The following is a 20,325-nucleotide window of genomic DNA, read 5'->3' as shown; positions in this document are numbered from 1 at the left end:
GCCTACCAGGGAAGGTGATGGGTTAGAAGTTAATACAAATGACAGTTCTAAGGCAAAGTTAGCCATTGCCTTCCTGTGGAGCCCAGTGCCAAGAAGGGGACCTCCTGCTGATCCCACTTCTTTACACTTCCTTTTGCTCTCCTTCCCCTTATCTTTGGGCCCTGCCGTGCCAGGCCAGGGGTTCCTTATTAAAATACAATGCATTGTCACTAATAGAAGTGAGCAAAGACTCATTAGCACAAGGGTTAGAAGAGGACTAGCTCTAATTACAACTCACTTAGAAAAGGCAATCAAATGAATAGATAAACTCTTCAAGAGAGAAGTCAAATTTTTCTTGCATTTGGCCAAGAGTGGATTTCTTTAATATGTTCCTTTAAAAGGAATCAAATTCATCTATTGACATTTTTTTCCTACAGAAATTCTTTCATCATATAGTTTCCATCAGAGGACATTTGAGTTGGCTGGGTGGGTGGCTAAGGGGCTGCTTGTGTTATTTATGCCTGTATTGGACAGCAAAAGCACACAGCACACTCTACAGCACTTACTACATCCCATCAAAGATACAGATGGGGAGGGGTAGGCTGTTCATTCAGATCCATCACATAGGAACTCTTCTTTCCCTGAGCACATAGTTGGTAATCGAATGGTCCATTGCAGTGTTTAGAGTGCAGTTGTCACAAAACAGGCAGATTACTGCTTCTCCTTTGGGCAGACATAGCAGGATTAAAAAAAAAAAAAAGGGAAGAAATATAATAAACACTGTGAGTCAAAAATGTCCCTTAAACACAGGTATTACAATTTTTACATCTTTGGTTTCACCTTCTAGCCTCCCTGAAAGGCTGGAGTAAAGATTACAGACATAAAGTGATTAGAAATCAAAAAAATTATGAGGTAAGATTTTTATTTTTTTTTTTATAATTCATTTTGTGAGGAATCCCTCAGATTTTGCAAAGGTCTACAGAATTTTCCTATTTTGATATGCACTTTAGTCCAATCCTTTAAAATTACTTTTTTACAAGTAGTCTCCCCACGGTAGGTCCCAGATGACCTGGTTCTGTCTGAGTTGCTGACCAAAGACATCCAAATTCTCCCACTTTCTGCCTTTTAGGATTTTTCCCTGTGTTTGCAGGTTCTCTCATCCTCACAGAAATACTCATCAGACATCTGTATAACAATTGCCATAATATATATATTTGGAAAATAATTTTAGACATACAGTTTGTTACTTTGTTATGACTCATTGTTATCAATCTTATTTAGTCTTAAAAGTCTTTATAACAGAAGTAATTTGCAAGGATGTGCAAGTTCTATGCCATGCCATCAGTAGGTGAATTTGACGTAGTAACTTGTAACGTCGGCTCTGGCAGAGACATAGTGCAAGCTATTTGGAAGTTTCTGGATTAAACTAGTGATCCATCTAACCCATCTCTTTGACAGTGCACTTTACTGTTTTTAAATGTGAAATGCAAGAGGACTTTTTCTAAGTCTGACCCATTACTCAAGTTTTGGTTTATGCTGTTCTATCACATCCTCTGTGCATGGGGTCAGACTACCTTCTTTCACCTAACTTAGGAAGCCTATAAACTGGTTTTCCTAAGTGCAGCTAAAAAAAGCATTGCAGCAAAAAGACTGAAATATGATGGCCGCAGCCCCCTTTCACTGATTTGTAAACTGCTTGCTATGTGAAAGGAAGAGGACATGTTTTTCTTTTGAAGACCTGCTTTGACATATAGAGGAATCTCTCCTGTGTTGCCACCACTGCACCAGTATTAGCCACTAACTTTGCTGCTAAAATACAGCATAGAGTTATGAGAGGCAAAATGTTTGGGTTTTTTATTTCCCAATGTAAAAACTTATGAAACTTTCTTCCCAAGAGGACTAAACCTCTTCAGGAGACCCAAATATTCTGAGTGTCCATCGAAAACAAATGATATTCTACCAAAAACTGTTCCTTATTACAGTTTTTTTATAGAAAATAGTTTTTTCCTTAATGAAAATGCTACAAATACTAATTAGTTATAGAATATTTTTTGTGGGTAATAATATTTCTTTCATTACAAAAGTTGTCTTTTGGACTATTCTTGTCTTTAAGGTATTCAGTGGTTCTCAAAGTCAGTGGGCACAACACATCTAAATTTTTGAGTGGATCTGAAGCAAAAAACATCAGACTGATTACACATGCCTATCAAGCACCACCTTACTAACAAACAAAGTTTTCTGTCTGAATAACTGATTGCACTAGGACTTTAATCAAGAGACCTAACATTATTTCTAAAGAAAATAGAAATAATGGCCCCTTTTTCCAATAAGAAATTTGAATATTTGTATAACATGGTCACAATTTATAGGGCTTTTCCCCTACTTATTTTGTGTGTTTGTAATGAATTCTTTCTTTGTGTTAAGGCTTAATGAAGAAAAAAAATTCAAAACCAAATCTATGAAAGTTAAGCTTAATGCAACAAATAATCAATACTGGCTGTGCAAAAAAAACCCATGGATAACTGCATCAGCTGGAACCATTAGATGGCAAATTGTTCATAATGAAAGAGTCTGTGATTAAATTATAATTCTTTAATTATATTATATTAAATTCTGCTGTACAGGATACCAACCAAATCAAATGAATTATGTCTGAAAACTAAAGTCTGAACACAACTGGTCTTGAAAAAAGGGAGAGATAGGTCGAAAAAGGATTCATTCTTGTTCAAGTAATGAGAACCTTCTTTTAAGTGCTTATCAATATGGAAGTTAATTTGCACAGCATATTATCCATTGGAAGTCAGCATATGATTCAAACAAAGGGTTTTGTCTATCATTCCATATTGTTCTGCAGAAAACTTAATTTTGTAGTGGGTTTTTCTTTTGTATTTCATAGGAGATTCTCACCTGGTGTATATTAGCCTCGTACTGTTGATATGAGAGGATCTAAGATGGTTTTCACAGCTTTGAAGAGTAGATTCCAGACATCTAGCTGAGACAGTTGATATTTTTCATTACAATGTTCAGATAAAAGACATTTCCTACTTCATGTATTGTTTTTAAATCCTTATTTGCTCTTTAATTTTCTTCAGGTCTCCCTGATATTTTTGTTGCCATCAAGAATAAAGAACTGAAGCAGAATGTTAGCACTTCTGAATCAGTATCACTCTACAATGGTCTTTAGAGGTGTAAAAGACAGAGCTTGCTTAAATACCCTAAATTCCATTAGATATCAATAAAAACTTAGAAACTTTCAACATATTTCTAAGGAAACCCAGCACTGCAGAACTTGAGCTGAAATGCAGAAACTTTGTCGCTGTTAATGTATTTTGTATTATTCTTACTAACTTTTAAAGACACCAAAAGACCTCCACTCTCCAAACTGAAGGTAGCATCACACATTTGGATTTATAGTTGCACAAAGTATAAAGAAGAACAAATGATACCTTTCTATGTTTATAAGAATCTTCCAAAATCTCAGCTAGGTTATAATGTTTCTATATCTTACTATTTTTCTCTACACTGTTATCAAAATAGATAACTGCAGGAATATGCTGACCTTATCTTGCAAAAACTTTAAAACTGGGAGTGAAAAGAAGTCAAAACTCTTTGTAACACAGTCTAAAACATCATGTCTGAGCAACAGGAATCATGACACAGGAAGAAAGCCAGCAGTTCAGTGCCTAAAAATATCTTTCCTCTTCCACTTTGCTGTGGTCCTATTATAGCTTAAGCAACAGTTACAATTTTTCTTCTCTATAACCTTTAGCTTAATAGCTGTCTGTAAAAACTTCCTTTAAATGCAAATATACTCTTTACAGTAAAAGTCATGACCCTATACTATATTACCCTCTGTAAATGCAGAAGAAAGCTATCATAATCTATGAAAATATGTCTGTAAAAATAGTTTTTACTATTTACTATTTTACAGTAAATAAATGAAAAACCAGGCTGAGTAATATTTTAATGGCTTTCATTTTGTACTATTAATAAAGTGGAATACACAAATTTTATTTTTCAGTAAAGTCTTATAAGTTGTGTCAGATTGCTTCAATCTCCTTGGGAAAGGACATATATTCTTTCTGGTTTGATTAGTCACTATAGATATGTGGTAGAGAGTGCAAAATTCACACACCACCTCACTTTTGCAGGGGATCTTGTAAAGCTGACAAAATTAATATCTCCTTTACTTATCGAAGTATAAGGATCTGCTTTACTGAGCAGATCTGTAACATGCTTGCAGATTGTTTTACGTGCAGAGGTAAATTACACCATAAACAAAGTTAAGCATGAAGTTATCCACAGAGGTATCCACAGCTAGATGTAACTATTGGGTACATTTGAAAGGGACATACAACAGGGATGCAGGAACATCCTGGCCTTCTCTAGTTGTTAGCAGCATACAGCTTTTGCTGGCATGCAGCAAAAATGTAAACCCCCCTTTCAGCCAGACACAGAGGTGGAACAGTGCAAAGGTTATGATTTCTTGTGCAACTCATGCCATTCTCCAGTTACGTTAAATCCTGCTCAGCTGTCATTAACTGTTTATCAAGGGCCGACTCACACTGAAAAAGAAGGCAGGATAAGTGAAAGTACAAGAGCAATTACAATTTAAACTACGTATAAGAAAGATGAGTTGAACTACTGTACTTCAGCAGTCCTAGTGTGAAAAATATTGTCCTTATCATAGTGGTTTTCTAACAATCCCAAATAAATAGAGGCCCTAATTTATATTTTTCAAGTCTTAAGTGCAGAGAATGGGATTAGGCAGAAATATTCTGTTTGGTTACTTTCAAAATGGGATGAAAAATTATGACACAGACATACAGATATAAGGAAAAGACAATTTTTCAAGCTTAGTAACTCAACCAGGCTTCCTGAAAGCACAGTGGGCCCTATCTGGAGAATTACTGTGATCTCTGAGATCCCATAAAACTCCTGTGAGCCTTTCCTCACCCCTTTCCCAAAGATTTTACACGGTATTTGACTGCCAAGAAGGTCAGCTTCCTGAGCAGCCTCTGCAGAGCTGCAAGACCTGGGCACAGTTGCTGTCCATACTTGCTGCCCCCCAGGAGCTGCATATTTGCTTGCAAAGAGACAAATGTGATGGCTAGCTTGTCGGTTTTCTGCTCTGAGCATGGTCTTCCCACCAACTGCTGCATTTGCTTTCCATGATAAGTATTGTTGTGCAAGGACTTGCAACAGGTGCAGAGAAAGGTAATCTAAAAGAGAGAGGTTTTCTTTTTCTTTCATATTTTTTGTATTTGTTTTTCTTTTTTATCACCCTAAGTAAATTTTTGTCTTTACTGCATGGAAGGGAGGAGAGACTTTATCAAAATAAGCTAAACTTTTAGTTTTACCTGGACACTAAAACAACTCAGTCATTATCTTTAACCTTATCAATATCCTGAATGTCAAACGAACAAGGCAGCTAGAAAATTTCAGTAAACAGAACAGGGAACAACAGGGAGGATGTGGTAATCTAAATCAGAAATCAATCATCCACAAAGCTTTTTCAAATGGAAAAGAAAAAAAAAAAAAAGAGGCAATCAACTGCCAGCCATTCTCCCCCAACCAAAAAAAAAGGGTTTTTTTTCCTCTCTTTCATGTGCACCACAGTGTTTCTGCAAACAAAAATAATAAGGGCTCTCAGGTCCTTCAAACAAAGTGAAACATAATCCCTTCATGGAGAGTGCATCAATAAATGAATGGAGTTCCTTGGTCTGTTTCGAAGAACAGTATCAACAATGCTTCGGGATCTTAATAATACTCTGATTAAGAACCAGAGCAGTTGAGCTGAGTTGTTTTTCCTGTAGCACCTGAAGTAACAAAAGTCTAATGAGAGCACAAGAAATGTTTTTTCTTAGGTCAGACTTTGAAAATCATTTTCCCCTCCTTGGCAACACCCTGTCAATCAAACTCCGCAGGAGAAGAAAGGGTCTTCTTGCCAATGTATTTTCTGAGAGGAGAGAAATGGAGTTGCATGTCACAGAGAAATTAATATTCCTCTGAAAGCAACCTCCAAGAAAAAAAAAATCTGATTTATTAGTTTCCAAAATTACCTTTTTATGCTGGGAATTTAATTTTCTTAGCAAAGCCACGGCCTGTACTCTAGTGGGTGTAAAATCCAGATGCTTAGGTTTTGTACTTTTTAAATCTTTCTTGCTTATCTAGATGTACAGATTTTTAAGGCAGGAACATTATATAACCAATTGTTTTGAGCTGTTCTCACACAACTGGCACTTGCTTGAGCCAGCAGACATTATTACAATACAAGAAAAAAAACACAGACCAGACCTCTAGCAGGTTAAACAAATACAGCTTCATTAAAAACAATCAGTACTCACCAACATCTACTAGCTAAGCAACAGGGTCCTGATTTTCAAAACACTGAAAATTATGGCATTATCACTAATTTCTTCTTTATTTTATTATAGTTAAATTATAATGCAAGTTTGCACCTACTTCCAACCTCCTCTCCTTCAAAAGCAGTCATGTAGACTCAGAGCTCAAGTCCAGTCTTTCACTACAAAATAAAGTTACGCATCAAACCAAATAAACTGGAGAAAGCTTACTGCCTGGCATCAGATATTAAAAAATACAAAATCTTAGAAACTTACAGGTGAAAAGTATTTTGAAATTTAACGCTTAGAAACTCAAAGACAATACTGCAACACCAAGCCATTGAAACCTTGGATGTTCCCTCACTCTTCAGATACCTTTCTTTGACTCTATAAAATATTTGCACAGTAAATTTAATGCTGACTTAATGCTGACTAAAGGTATGTCTCTTAGTTATCAATTTGGTGCAATAAAAGAAAAATCGGTAGTTCGAGTCTGTTGTTGCTGAGGCCACTCCATCTACTCAGGGGATTTGCTTCAGATCAGCCTAGTCCCAATATCTCTGGACAGACATAATTCAAAGATGTACAAAAAAGCAGTCATTGGTCTAAAATCTTATGTCTTGTTTGGGATATGATCAACAATAGAGAAGAGCACAGACTGGTGTTTCCAGTTCATTCTCTTTAAATACAAAGAATCATAGAATCATAGAATGTTTTGGTCTGGAAAGGACCTTAAGATCATCTAGTTCCAATGCCCCTGCCATGGGCAGGGATGCCTCACACTAAAGCCAAGGTTCTGTTCAACCTGGCCTTGAACATTGCCAGGGATGGAGCATTTACCACTCCTTTGGGCAACCTGTTCCAGTGCCTCACCACCCTCACACTAAAGAACTTCTTCCTTATATCTAACTTTAACTTCCCCTATTTAAGTTTAAACCCGTTACCCCTTGTCCTATTGCTATTAGTCCCTAATGAAGAGTCCAGCATCCGTATAGGTCCCCTTCAGACACTGGAAGGCTGCTATGAGGTCTGCATGCAGTCTTCTCCAGGCTGAACAGTCCCAACTTTCTCAGCCTGTCTTCATATGGGAGGTGCCCCTGTCCCCTGATCATCCTTGTGGCCCTCCTCTGGACTTGTTCTAACAGTTCCATATCCTTTTTATGTTGAGGATACCAGAACTGTACACACTACTCCAAGCAGGGTCTCACCAGCGCAAAGGGCAGGATCACCTCCTTTGACCTGCTGCTTATGCTTCTTTTGATGCAGTCCAGGATGCAGTTGGCTTTCTGGGCTGTGAGTAGACACTGAAGCTCATGTTCAATTTCCCATCAACCAACAGCCAATGCCCCCAAGTCCTTCTCCACAGGGCTGCACTGAATTACTTCTCCACCCAACCTGCAGCTATGCCTGGAATTGCCCTGATCCAGGTGTAGGACCTTGCACTTGGCTTGGTTGAACTTCATGAGCTTGGCATTGGCCCACCTTTCAAGTGTGTCAAAGTCCCTCTGGATGGCATTCCTTCCCTCCAGTGTACCAGCCAAACCACACAGCTTGGTGTCACCAGTAAACTTGCTGAGTGCTGACTCAATCCTACTGTCCATGTTGCCAACAATGATGTTGAACAGTATCAGTCCCAACAGTGACCCCTGAGGGACACTGCTTATTACAGGTTTCCATTTGGACATTGAGCCATTGACTGCAACTCTCTGCATGCAGCCATATGCCCAATTCTATATTCACCGAGTGGTTCATCCATCAGATTTACGTCTCTCCAGTTTAGAGACAAGGATGTTTTGCTGGACATGCAATATGTGGACCACTATCAAGTTATTTGTCTTTCCCCACACTGCAAAATCAATTATTGTATTTTAACATCTAGAAACTGTGGGTTATTTGCAAAGATAACTTGATTCGGTCTCAAATTCATGTTACACTCCTGCATGGAAAAGTACACCCCACAAGTTTCTTTTCATCCAACAGCTTTACATTATCTGAATCTTCACACCTTGTTCCCAGTAATTTCTTACGCTACTGTTTCACCAGACTGTGGTGATTGAAGATTTGAATTCAAGGAACAGCACTTCTGAAGGAGGAAAGTTATCTACAATTTGGGTAGTATATATATAAAGCTATGGTACATAACTGTGGAGATCCCATATGTTCCTCAGTAAATATTTTCTGAGAGTTCATTGCCAAAGCTACTATTTGCTGAAAGCAAAATATGTTTTTCTGGGTATGGATAGATATCTTTCACAGTCACAGGTAACATAATGCTATGCCTGTGGTCAGTTTGAATATACAAAATGTAATGTGTTTTCACAAATACTAATTTGTCGTTATTGTTTCTACACAGATAAATAGAACATTATTAATATCTAGTTGCTGTTTACTGGTCACTACATCATACAACACTAGTTTTAGATTTGCAGCTGAGAGTAAGGAAAACAATAAAATTGTTATGATGCTCACTTCTTTAGCATAGGTATTTTATGACTTGCAGTTTGTAGGATATAGTCAGAATAAAAGTCAGAGTTTAGTTTGTTTTGATTTTTAAAAAATTTTGTTTCTGGAATTTCAGAGGAATAAAAAAGAGACTGGGGATTTGATTAAAAATACACAACTTAAATTATTTTATCATAATACCTCAAAACACAACAACTCTCTTCCACACAAAAACTCTATAACCCCCCAAAACTTTCGTATTAAAATAAATAAGATATATAATTGTTCTCATCAATAACCATTGACAGAGCTAATTACAGTGCAGCACACCCAGCCTTTGGTATATCTGAGAAATCTCACTTAAATTAATGAAATTACATGGATCTAAATTACCACAGAATTCTGCATTTACTATCAGTAGTCCTGAATTTTTCAGTCCTTGGCTGCTCATTGCCACTTGCAAAACTAACGAACTGTCAAAATGTTTGAATCTGAAAAATAGATCATGGGCATGGCAATTTTTTACCTATGAAATCTTTGAAAAGAAATCATCACTTAAGATGAGTATGCTGTATCTTCAGCAAATACCTGAGAACCCAAAAGACTGTAATTGTTGTACTGCAAAAAGAAAGAGGTTGTACACTTACTAATACCTGTCCGATTTTTCTAACCCTGTCATTTTGAGCTCTACCAATTGTATATTACAAATTTAACAAGTGAAGAAATCTGCACCACCCTTAGTATAACTCTTTGGGAACATTTTATACTTGGTAAGTACACATTATTTCCCAAGCTATCTGTGTCAGCAATTGTACATACCTTCTGTAATTACCATGTTAATAATTTTGAGTCCAGAGATGCAGTATTTGATTGAAGCATTCCTCCTCTTTGGCTATCATTTATCACAGAGTCACATTGCTTCCTCCTTTTGTGGTATGCATACAAAGGACTATAATGTAAAATTTAAAGGTGAGACAAGAACTGCTAATCCAGTAGTAAAATTTGTACTTCTTTTGTGGTGGGTTAATCTTGGCTGGACACCAGGTGCCCACCAATCCGCCCTATTACCCAGCTCCTTAGCAGGCCACGACGGGGGGGAAATTAAGATGGAAAAAACCTTGTGGGGTCAAGAAAAAGACAGGTTAATAATGAAAAACAAATGCCACACACACAGAAGCAAAGGAAACCAAAATATTTCTTCTCTACTTCCCATCAGCAGGCAATGTCCAGCTACTTCCCAGGAAGTAGGGCTTCCATACACATAGCAATTTCTCCAGAAGACAATATGAATGCCCCACACTGGGTGACAAGAAGGACTGTGATGGTTGACCCTGAATGGATGCCAGGTGCCCAGCAAAACCACTCTGTCACTCCCCTCCTCAGCTAGACAGGGGAGAGAAAATATGATGGAAAGCTCATGGGTCAAGATAAGGACAGAGACAGATCAGTCACCAATTACCCACCTGGGCAAATCAGACTCAAATCAGAGAAATTAGTTTAATTTATTACAAATCAAATCAGAGTGGGATAATGGAAGCAAAACCAAACCTTAAAAACACCTCCCCCCCCCCCCTTTCTTCCCAGGTTCAACTTCACTCCTGATTTTCTCTACCTCCTGCCATCCAGTGGCACAGGGGGAAGGGGAATGGCAGTTGTGGTCAGTTGATCACACGTTGTCACTGCTGCTCCTTCCCCCTCAAGGCAAAGGGAAGACCCTCACACTTTTCCCCTGCTCAAGGATGGGGTCCCTCCCATGGGAGACAGTTCTCCATTAACTTCTCCAACATGAGTTCTTCCCATAGGTTACAGTACAGGCTGGCATTGCCTCTGTTGGACATAGGGGAAGTTTCTAGAAACTTCTCACAGAAACCAACCCTGTAGGCCCCCTCCCCAAAACCTTGCCATGCAAACCAAATACAGCTTTGCATTCCCCACACATGACCATATGGACACACAAAAGCCTGAAGCAAAAATGATCAACTGCTATTGGAGATGTAACACTGATTGCTAGCAATGAAAGTGTGCTCCCTGGACAGACAGCAGTAATAAAAACAGGCCACCATTCAGGGCCCTTCTAGCTATTACTTTTAAAGGTAATTGCTGCATCTGCTTCTTGATGTAATTTTGAACCAGTGTAAAGATCTTTCTTCTGTCCCACTGAATGGCAAGCAGCACCAAGCAAAGAATGAAAGGGTGCTGAACACAGCTATACTGGAGTGCACTATCAGGTCAGAAGTGAAGTCAGAAACAGCTGCTTTTTCAATAGACTCATCAGAGCTTTTCCATGCTCACTGCACTTGCCCACAAGACTCCAGCACAGATTATTGTGTTGTACTTTTTTTTTGCTGTGGCAACTTCACTCTTAAGAAACAAATGGCCTGGCTTAACTATTAAGTGTTAACCAAATTGACTATAAGGTCGGGAGAAAACAATTTAAAAAATTTAATTAGCTTTCATCCTATGATAGTTCTGTGCATGGTTCAGATTGCTTCATTTAAGTCAATGAAATTCTGATGAGGAGAGATGTATTTTTCCACCTTAGCAGCTTATTCATAGAGTAGCGCTAGCAACAATCTCTGCTTTTGCATGATTTATAGTCTTCTGACAGCCTCTTCTATACAGAATGTGCTGTTATAATCTGCAGTGCTATATACATATCCACTGATTTTACATCAAACTACTGTTTGGAGTCTGGATGAAACAAAACAATTGGGGTTTTTTGTTCATCCATACAGATGTTCAGTAACACTTCTTGGATGTAAATAAGAATATAAAGCACTGGGTAGTCCTTCATTTTTCCTCTATTATTCAGACAGTAACATTGGTCTTAATAAATACCTTTTGCTCTGTGTTTATCTCCTTACCCTAATGCCCCGGGAATAAGATTGCCTTACCCAGAGATAGAGGAAACATCCAAGATTCTCACCTAACCATGCAACCTATTTCACATTTCATTGGCTGTGTGAATGAGCTGTGAAAATTGCTTCCTGTTTCTCTAAAGTACCAGGACAGTGGTTTGCATGGCAGAGGCTACCTCTGGTTACATAAAATAAAACTTACCCACTGAGTTAATTTCAAAGTTTTAAAACTCCCACGTATCTTGTTAAATTTGAACAAATCTTTTCTGCTCTGTGAATACTTGTTCCCAAATCAGAGGCATTACAGATACCTCTTCTTTACAGGAAGCTATCTAAAGAAAGGAAGAAAGAAAGAAAGAAAATGAAAAAAAAAACAAAACCCCCAAAACAGAAACAACAGCAACAACAAAACCAAACCCAAACAATCAAAAAAACCTACAACAAGAAAACACACAGCTTTACTCCTTTCTGATAAGTGTAGGCTTGGCTTTCCCAGATTGAGAGGAAGCTGCTTTCAGTGTATTAGAGGACACTTGATCAAGGACAATCTATTTTAGTAAGAAGCTGTTTTTGTCTAACATTAAATGCACATAAAAATAATACCTTAAATAACAGTACTGGAAACCTAATTTTGAAAGCTGTAAGGCACTTCTCATCCTTTTCTCTACTAATATCCTTCCACCTCACTGAGATATTAATCAAATTTGAAAGCATATAGTAAGTCTGACAATATTTAAAACCCATGAAATGTAAAAATCACAGATTCTACTTAAGTCCAAGAAACTATATCTGTTTCCACTAAGACTAGAGTACATATGGACTGTGTATTTACCTGAGAGTATTCAGGTTTAGGACTTTCAAAAAAAAAAAATACAAAACCCCAAAATAAAGAAAGTCAAATAATATGGAGCTCAATTCTGTACAATGGAGTGGCTGAGAGCAGTGAGATTTGGGAAAATATTTATATGGAGATTAGGTTCAGTTTAATCCCATAAAAGCCAAAGGAACTTAAAGCAACTGTGAGTCCAGTCCTTCATTCAAAGGTATGTGTACAGCCCTGAATGACCAAAACCATACCTGCAAATTGGTGTTAAGGCTGCAGCAGCCTTAATGACTTCTGACTAACTTTAGTTCTGAGGGGTTTACTCCTTACTTGCTCAGGTGGGCTTGTTGTGGGTTTTCTTTTCCTGTTGAAAACTAGCTGATTTTATTTTCTAATGAAACCCGTTAGAGACAGGGAAGTAAGTGCTGTAATAGTTCATCCTGGTTATTTATTTTGTAGCCTGAGAGACGGCAAGATAGCTGGAGGAATAACGCTGGCATAACACTTGCACAGAGGAATATCAGAAATTCTGTAGTCCAAGCTTTGAACTGACAAACCATGTAATTTACAAATAAAAGTGGGGGGAGGGGGTGAGGAGGAGGAGGAAGAGAGGAATGGGGTTGAGGCTGCGGATTTAAATAATCTGTATCAAAAATATAGTTACACCATCTCTCCATGACGCGTCACATTGTCAGGAGAGACTCCAGCTAAAAAGGGAAGAGAAATTCTATTCTATTTCAAATATGAAATCCTGCATCATTGACAATATGAATAATAAAACAGTATTTGAATGTTTTAATCTAATACCAAGCAAATTAATATTTTAACCAATGGGTTAACCAGCAATTGAGTGGAAAAAAAAATCTCAGCTCTACAAAATTAAATTATGAGGTAAAATTCTTTTTTGACCTTTCTACCTGTCCTTAACTGTCAGTAAGGCATAAATTTTGTGTTGTGATTAAGATTTGCCCACTTTTTATTTCCTTCTTTGCAATCCTAGATACAAAAAAAAAACCTGCTTAAAATACAATAGTCATAGAGATGGAACTTATAATTTTAGTGGTAGAAATTAAGGTAGCCTGTACATTTTTCAGGAAGAAAGTAGAGATTTCTCTCCATGCCACTCAAACTAGCTTTCCCTTGGCATGAAGCCTGGTGCTCACCATGTCAACAGAGCACTGGGAACCAGCACTAACTTGACTTCAGCCAATTTCCAGACAAAACACCTATCATTATAGGTGGTAAGGTTCAGTGATTTTGAAACATATGTCTTTAAGCCTAAAGATCCAATTCTTCAGATGTGACATGTAGAGAAGGGGCTTCCAAAGAAGGGTCTTCCAGTGGTGGCTACTGCAGTATTCTGATTCTGAGTAAATCTAATAATACAGCCAAAAAGCAACATGCTGCTAGATGCATGTCGCTAAGTGTGAAAGCAAGATGTAGGTACTAGGGAGTGGAAAGGTACTATTCTGTTTCTTTAACTGAGGAAAGGAATCTAACAGTCTAACTCCCCAGTGAGCAAGGCTTATTTGATTCTAGTGGAAACAACTGAAATTTCAGCATCAGCAGAGGTACTGTTTTTCTTTCAGAATTGCTGAGAATATCTAGCAATGAATAACTCTTAATCAGATTGTTTATTCACATTAAAAGTCAGCGCAGGTCACATTGTTTGCTCGGTGCCATTTGGTCTGCACTTAGCCCTTCCTGAACAGGAAGTCCTTAAGATTAAAGATTGTATTTTTATGGTCCCATGCCTGCTTACCCCTAGCTATTACCTGAACAGCAATGCAACCAGGACTCAGTCTCTAGCAAGGATATTAACAACCATTAGTGTGTGTGTATGTCAGGATGAAAAATAGGAGGAAATCAAAGCAAAGCAATATGGTGAAAGCAAAATTGTAAGAAACAGCAAAGTGATTGTTCACAATATTGGGAATAAAGTGCATTCAGAGGTATTTTCTCTCCAGAGGTCAACAGAGTGCTAGGTCACTAGAATTTATTTAAATTCAAGCAGCAAATGTGATTTAAATGTCCCAAAGCTATTTGCCACTGGACATATATTTATGTCCGTTTTATAAGCTATAAGGGATCTAACTAAGATGCTTGTAGTTCAGATAAGCTGCACTTTTTCCTCAGTGTTGCAGAAACCTTGTAGTGGCACAAGAATGAAAAAGAGAACTAATCAGAGTGAAAGATATGTCTAGAAAACCATTCTGGCAGCTCTATTATTATATGGAGATTCATATTTTGATTTCATATTTCTCTTTCTATAGCTTACTCAAAGACTTAAATAGTTAACATCTTCAATGTATTGGCATTTGAAATTAAAACAGCTACATACTGTTTCAGTTTTGTCACGAAATCAAAAAGATCTTTCTGAAGATTGATACTGTGGCCAGTATTTGCACAAGAAAACTGAACTTGAATACCTATGTTCTGTATTGAATATGTGTATCAGGTGTCATTAACACACTGTTTGAATCAATGCAACAGCATGAGATGCATAAATGGAACTGCAGGCTGGATACTTAGCTCATCCAATGTCCAGTGCATGCAGTATGTGAGACAGAGGTTACTGCCAGGTGGACAGTTATAGCTCCTGATCTCTCAGCACACTGGCTGCAAAAGAAGTCTGAGGCTGCAAACCCGCCTATACCAGCCCTGTGCATTGGCAGATCCTGATAGCAATTGCTATCAGGAGTAGATACATGAACACAGTTCTGTTAAATTAGCTAGCATATGTTTATACAGGGCTTTATTATGCCAGATTTGCAGTGACTGTGGGAGGACAGCCAATATTCAATCCAGAATAAAGCTACATTGTAATTCAACTATCATTTTCAGCCAGCATTTCCACCAAATTAAGTAGTTCCCACTTCCCATCACTGCAGTCACCACTTTTCACTCCCACAGTTTTATTCCTTGTGGCAACACCATGTTTATTCAGACAGCCATTAAGTCCTAGGCTAAATTAACTTTTTCTTTCTTTCTTTCTTTCTTTCAACTGTACTGGTTTTCACATAGGTGAAGAGAGGGTGTAAAGAAGGGGACGAGCAGGTGGAGAGTGCAGGTCTAACTGCATGAATTTAGAGCAACCCTGTTTGAGTGGTGCAGGCAGACAATCCACCTAACATGAAACCTGCTGGTATGGAGATAAACTATTGATGAGAGATGTATTTTATTTGTTGTAAAACTCTGCACGGTGGAAAAATTCTCTGCTAAGATGATCAGGTGGTTTTCTGTTTCCCAGTGCTTTTGGAATAATGCAAATTATAAGAAATAGATGGATTTAGTACTGTGGTATTCAATTTTACAGGCACGTTTCAAAATAATTTCTGTCACAGTCCGCAAGTCATCTGCTAGAAGACAGAACAATGCCTTGATGAGTACTGGAATCTCATATTTATATATTAAGGCAGTTAGGAGCTAGAGTAGGAACAAGAAGTCTGGAGGCAGGGCTAAAAACCTCAGTCTTCCCCAGAGAAGACATCATGCTAGGAGTATGTATCATTCATTATACAAGAATAATCTCCAGCTCCAGTAGATACACAGAAACATTATAGACCAAGATAGAAGAATCCTGTCTTCCTTTAAACTTCTTGCAAATGTTCAGCTCAAAATAATAGTTTGTTCTTAAGTAGTGGTAAAGGTTTAAATTCTACAGATATTTATTTGCACTTAAGCACCTCAGACTCCCTCTTCTATCAGATGTTTGCAAAGTAATGGCTTCACTAAACCAATGGGTGAGATGAGACTTTAATAAATTAAGTCTAAAATAAAAGGGTTATTTAACTGCATAAGTTGTTTATGGGAGTAAAAGGTTTTAATCAAACTTGCCATCAACATTTTCAAAAGGAAACCCCAGTTGTGGTTTGGTCAAATTCTTTGAAGTATTAATGTAACCCTGAGAAAATGGCTATTAGTCTTAACCAATTGCTGGACATTAGACACAACAAAAACAGGAAAAGTTCAAGAGTCTCTTTGACTTTCCGCTTGATTGTAAAAAAAATACTCACTTTCTGGGTTTTCTTTTTTGAAGTGGAATTTTATACAGCAGGGCCAGGCTTTGTTTTGTTGGGCTTTTTTTTTTTTTCTTTCTTGATACACAAAATTCCCACCAACCTGTGCTCTTTCTTTCAGATCTAACATGAAAGACTGCTGTTTGTATTTAATGCACACACTGCCAATTCTGTTTAATTTAAAGACACAGCTCCACTGTACCTGAAAGAAAGACCTGGAACATCAGTGCATGGGTCAAAAGCAAATCTCACTGGTAACTACAAGATGCTGTCAAATACCATGGCAATTAAATATTGTATACCTACCTAGAAAGAGAAAACTACCAGAAGTTCCTACCACAAACATTCGTAAAGTGCAGTACATTGCTGAACTGCCAGCACTTAGATGATGCTTAAATAAGGAGCACTCAGATAGCCTTTTCCACTATTGCCATGGAAAAAAAAATGAATATAATATTTTCCCGTAGATCTAGAAATGCTAGGGGGTAATCCACTAATGTTAGTAAACTTGAACAGCAAAACAGAGAAAAAGAGAGAGGTGCATTAGCACCAGGATATTCCACACTGGGGTAGTCTGACTAAGAAAAAGCATCCCATAAAGCAGACACACACTTCACACAGTATTAATATACTTGAGGAGTGCTCTTTTATGAGTGCTTTAATAGCTTGGGATTATGTGTGTTGTTTTAGAGTTGCATTAGACACACCCTGGGGAAATGTGAGCTTCCATTCCTGCCCATTTCAGTGCTGCGCTAGCTTGACCAACATAATTTACCACATTAAGAGAGGATTTAAATCTTGATTATTTTCACCTGTTCACTTTCGATCTTTTTTTTTCCTTTCACCTAAGAGGCCTGCCCTTTTAGCATTATACAGTTCATAAAACTGATGACCTTTGCCTGGCTTTTTGATTTAAGCAGAAAGGGGGGCACATGCACTGTTAAGAGCCTAAAAAACATAAAGCAAAACTGCTGCCCATTCTTTTTGAGGTGAAAGGGATGATAAAAGCTCTTTCTTTTCCATTCTTGTTGTAAGGGTGGCACAACTGCTCCCTGTGCTTTCCTGCACCATCCAGCTGCCTACTCCAACCCTGGGAGTCGTGAGGAAGCAGGACTCTGCGTGGTCATACCAGCCTGTTGCACATATATCCAACATCTTGCTGGTTTAGGGGTTCGTACTGATTTTGTGCTGCCCTGCATATACAGAAATCTCAGTTGCTCCTCTGTTTTATGTCCAGAGACAGAAGGAAGGAAGAAGAAAAACTCCCAAACATCTGTTCTACATTTTTATTCCTAAACAAAACAATCCTTAAATTTTCAAGAATAGTTAAAGCTTCAGATGGTTATTTGGAAGAGAAAGTTGATCACCACATGCCAAAGAGATAACCCAAAATCCCTTTGCTGCATGGAAAAACTCTGTTGTTCAATTCTGGGAGTAGTGCAATGCACTTACCTGATAAGATCTGGATTCCTAACCTCATAGCCTACCGAAAAGTGATACATCACTTCATACATATTTTCTGTGGCAGGGAAAAAAAAAAAAAAATGGTGTGGAAAGACTGAGTGGACATGGGAAAAAGACAGAAAAGTGAAAGAAGATAAAATAATAAAAATGTGTCCAATTAAATGAAAGTCCTTCTGCTTTCACTTCTTTACCTTAGAAAATTGATCACATTTTCCCCTCTTAACATTTTTTATTCCAAATTCTATATAAAGCCATATACAAAAATTGGAAAAAAAAAATCCAAACAACCATTCTCGCTTTCTCACATCATCACTACAAAATACACTTTCAAAGGACTAAAGAACTTTTGAAGGTTAATTAAAATGAAATTTTCAGGTTTACTGTTCATCACCTGACACCTAGCAGAGGTTTGGTTAAATTCAGTTAAAATCAGATCAGGTAGAAATAAACAGGGAAGGAGGTTTTGACAGTCCAAAAGACAGAGGACTTGTGGAGAAGGTGAAGGTCAGTGTTCAGAAGAGAGGAGGGATGGTAATATGAGAGCACAGTAAAGGACAGGATAAATGGTCCTGCTGCCGTAAGGCTGATAATGATGTAGTTAGTAGAAATGGGGAGAGGATATTTAACAATCAGCATAAATGAATAGATTTTGGAGGGTAATCAAGAATGCAATTGAACTGGGAGAAGTACAGGAGGAAGAGAGAAGCTCTTGAGGTTTTGGAGATTTATTTGAACTGAAAATTCACTTGATTTCCATCTCAAAAGAGAAATATAGCTTAATAATTCAAAATACGCCTCTTCTTTAATATTGCAGAATACATTGATAAATGTTATTACACAAACTTCTCCTTAAACGATTGTCTCAAGATATCTTTAATGTAGTTCACAATATTAAATTACCTATATTAAGTGATAACATCCCCAGCTCAGGCCTGCAGCAACATAGAGTGGTACTCTTCCATTTGAGATCCACTGAACCTCTGCAAATCAGAACCTATAAAACAATCAAGTAATACAAGAGATTTTCTGTATCCTTCTTTTAGTTTTTTATTTTAGCTAAAATATGTCAGATGTGAAATACCGATATCAAGCCGATTTTCTTTTTAACCTCTGAAGAGTTGACTTGACTAGATGTGTAATACAAGTTTAATTGAACATGATATTGGATTCTTTCCATGCCCAGCACTTCCTTTTCCTTCTAATGATCTGCTTTTTTTCATAACTGTTCCCATTTCCTCTTGATGTCATTGCCACTGATGTTATTCTCTCAAGCAAACATCTACTATTTCAGATCTCCCAGATGCCTTTGCTATTGTTTTCCTCCCCCCTGTATTGCTGTCCTTATGAATCTTATGACCTTATTCCTGTGCAACTGCTAACCTTTTCTTTTGGCAACCATTTCCAGGAACATGAAGGTACTGAACTGACCAGCAAGGAGGTAAATGTCTTAACTCTGATTACTGACAGCTAGTGTCTGAACTATAGGATTTTTATGGTAACAGTGAGGGGAGAGCAAATACAGTAAACAAAGCTTAATGATAAATGACAATGTGTTAGTCTGTAGAGACCTGTCCAGTGGCTTACAGCAGGGATCACTGTTCCATTGAGTTTTATTTAAGGTTTTAAATTATGAGCTGGAAGATAGCATGCTTAATTCAGCTCACAGGTATAGCATAAAGGCAGTCTAAGAACTATTAGACTAGAATAGGATCAAGGTATACCAAATTCTGACATCAGTGCAGCAGGATGAGAATATGGAGAGAGAGTGGAGACAGAAAAGACAAATAAGTAAGATTTTTTTTTTTTTTTTAAAGGCAGAGAACAGATTTTCTCTGAAACATCTTCTTATGGAATTTCCTACAAGTGATAAAGGGCAAACAAAGTGCAAAAAACCCCTTCTCTGTTCTGTCCCATCCACATCCTTGCTGTGTGGTTTTGAACAAGCCATTTCATTTCTGTGGTCCAGAATCCCTTCAATACTACTATGATTCTTCCCCTGGTTAGGAACCATATCAGTGAACTCAATCTATTCTATGATGGCACAGAAACAAAGCAGGATCTACAAAATTAGAGTCTTCAGAAAGACCAAGTTATGCACTCTTCTCTAGAAGGCTAAAACAACATTTGCTCTACAAAAGGTTTGACTAAATGTAAAAGTGCACGCATAGAATATCATCTACCCATAACTGCCCTCTACCTTGCAAAAACAAATGAAAAGTTAGATTGGTTCCTTCAGTATGCAAGGACTTTTGACAGCCCCCAAAGTCATGGACTATTTAAAAATATTTGAAGTCTATATTCTACAGTCTATATTGGAGTACAGGGTACCACATACATACCAAAGGGAAGTTGTTAGTGAACAGAAAGAATCTGTGTCAAAGTACCTACCTACAGTG

The 20,325-nt window shown here is 37.6% G+C and overlaps 1 long non-coding RNA gene across 2 annotated transcripts in view; it reads right to left on the bottom strand.

Annotated features, from left to right (window-relative positions):
• The window catches only part of LOC134166756 (uncharacterized), a 56,114-nt gene extending 36,817 nt beyond the window's left edge, over positions 1–19,297 (bottom strand). For both annotated transcript variants that reach the window (XR_009965978.1, XR_009965979.1), the window contains exons 1-2: positions 18,830–19,297; positions 17,918–17,984 (exon numbers count right to left, since the gene is read on the bottom strand). This is a non-coding gene — a long non-coding RNA (uncharacterized LOC134166756). The remainder of the gene's footprint in view (positions 1–17,917; positions 17,985–18,829) is intronic.
• Positions 19,298–20,325: the final 1,028 nt, after the last annotated feature.

The sequence above is a fragment of the Pezoporus occidentalis genome, unplaced genomic scaffold (assembly GCF_034315485.1).
Source record: "Pezoporus occidentalis ecotype Australia unplaced genomic scaffold, CSIRO_AGI_Poc_V1 ctg27, whole genome shotgun sequence".
Lineage (NCBI taxonomy): Eukaryota > Metazoa > Chordata > Aves > Psittaciformes > Psittacidae > Pezoporus > Pezoporus occidentalis.
The sequence above is the reverse complement of the archived record's forward strand: the minus strand, read 5'-3'. Positions and strand labels throughout refer to the sequence as shown.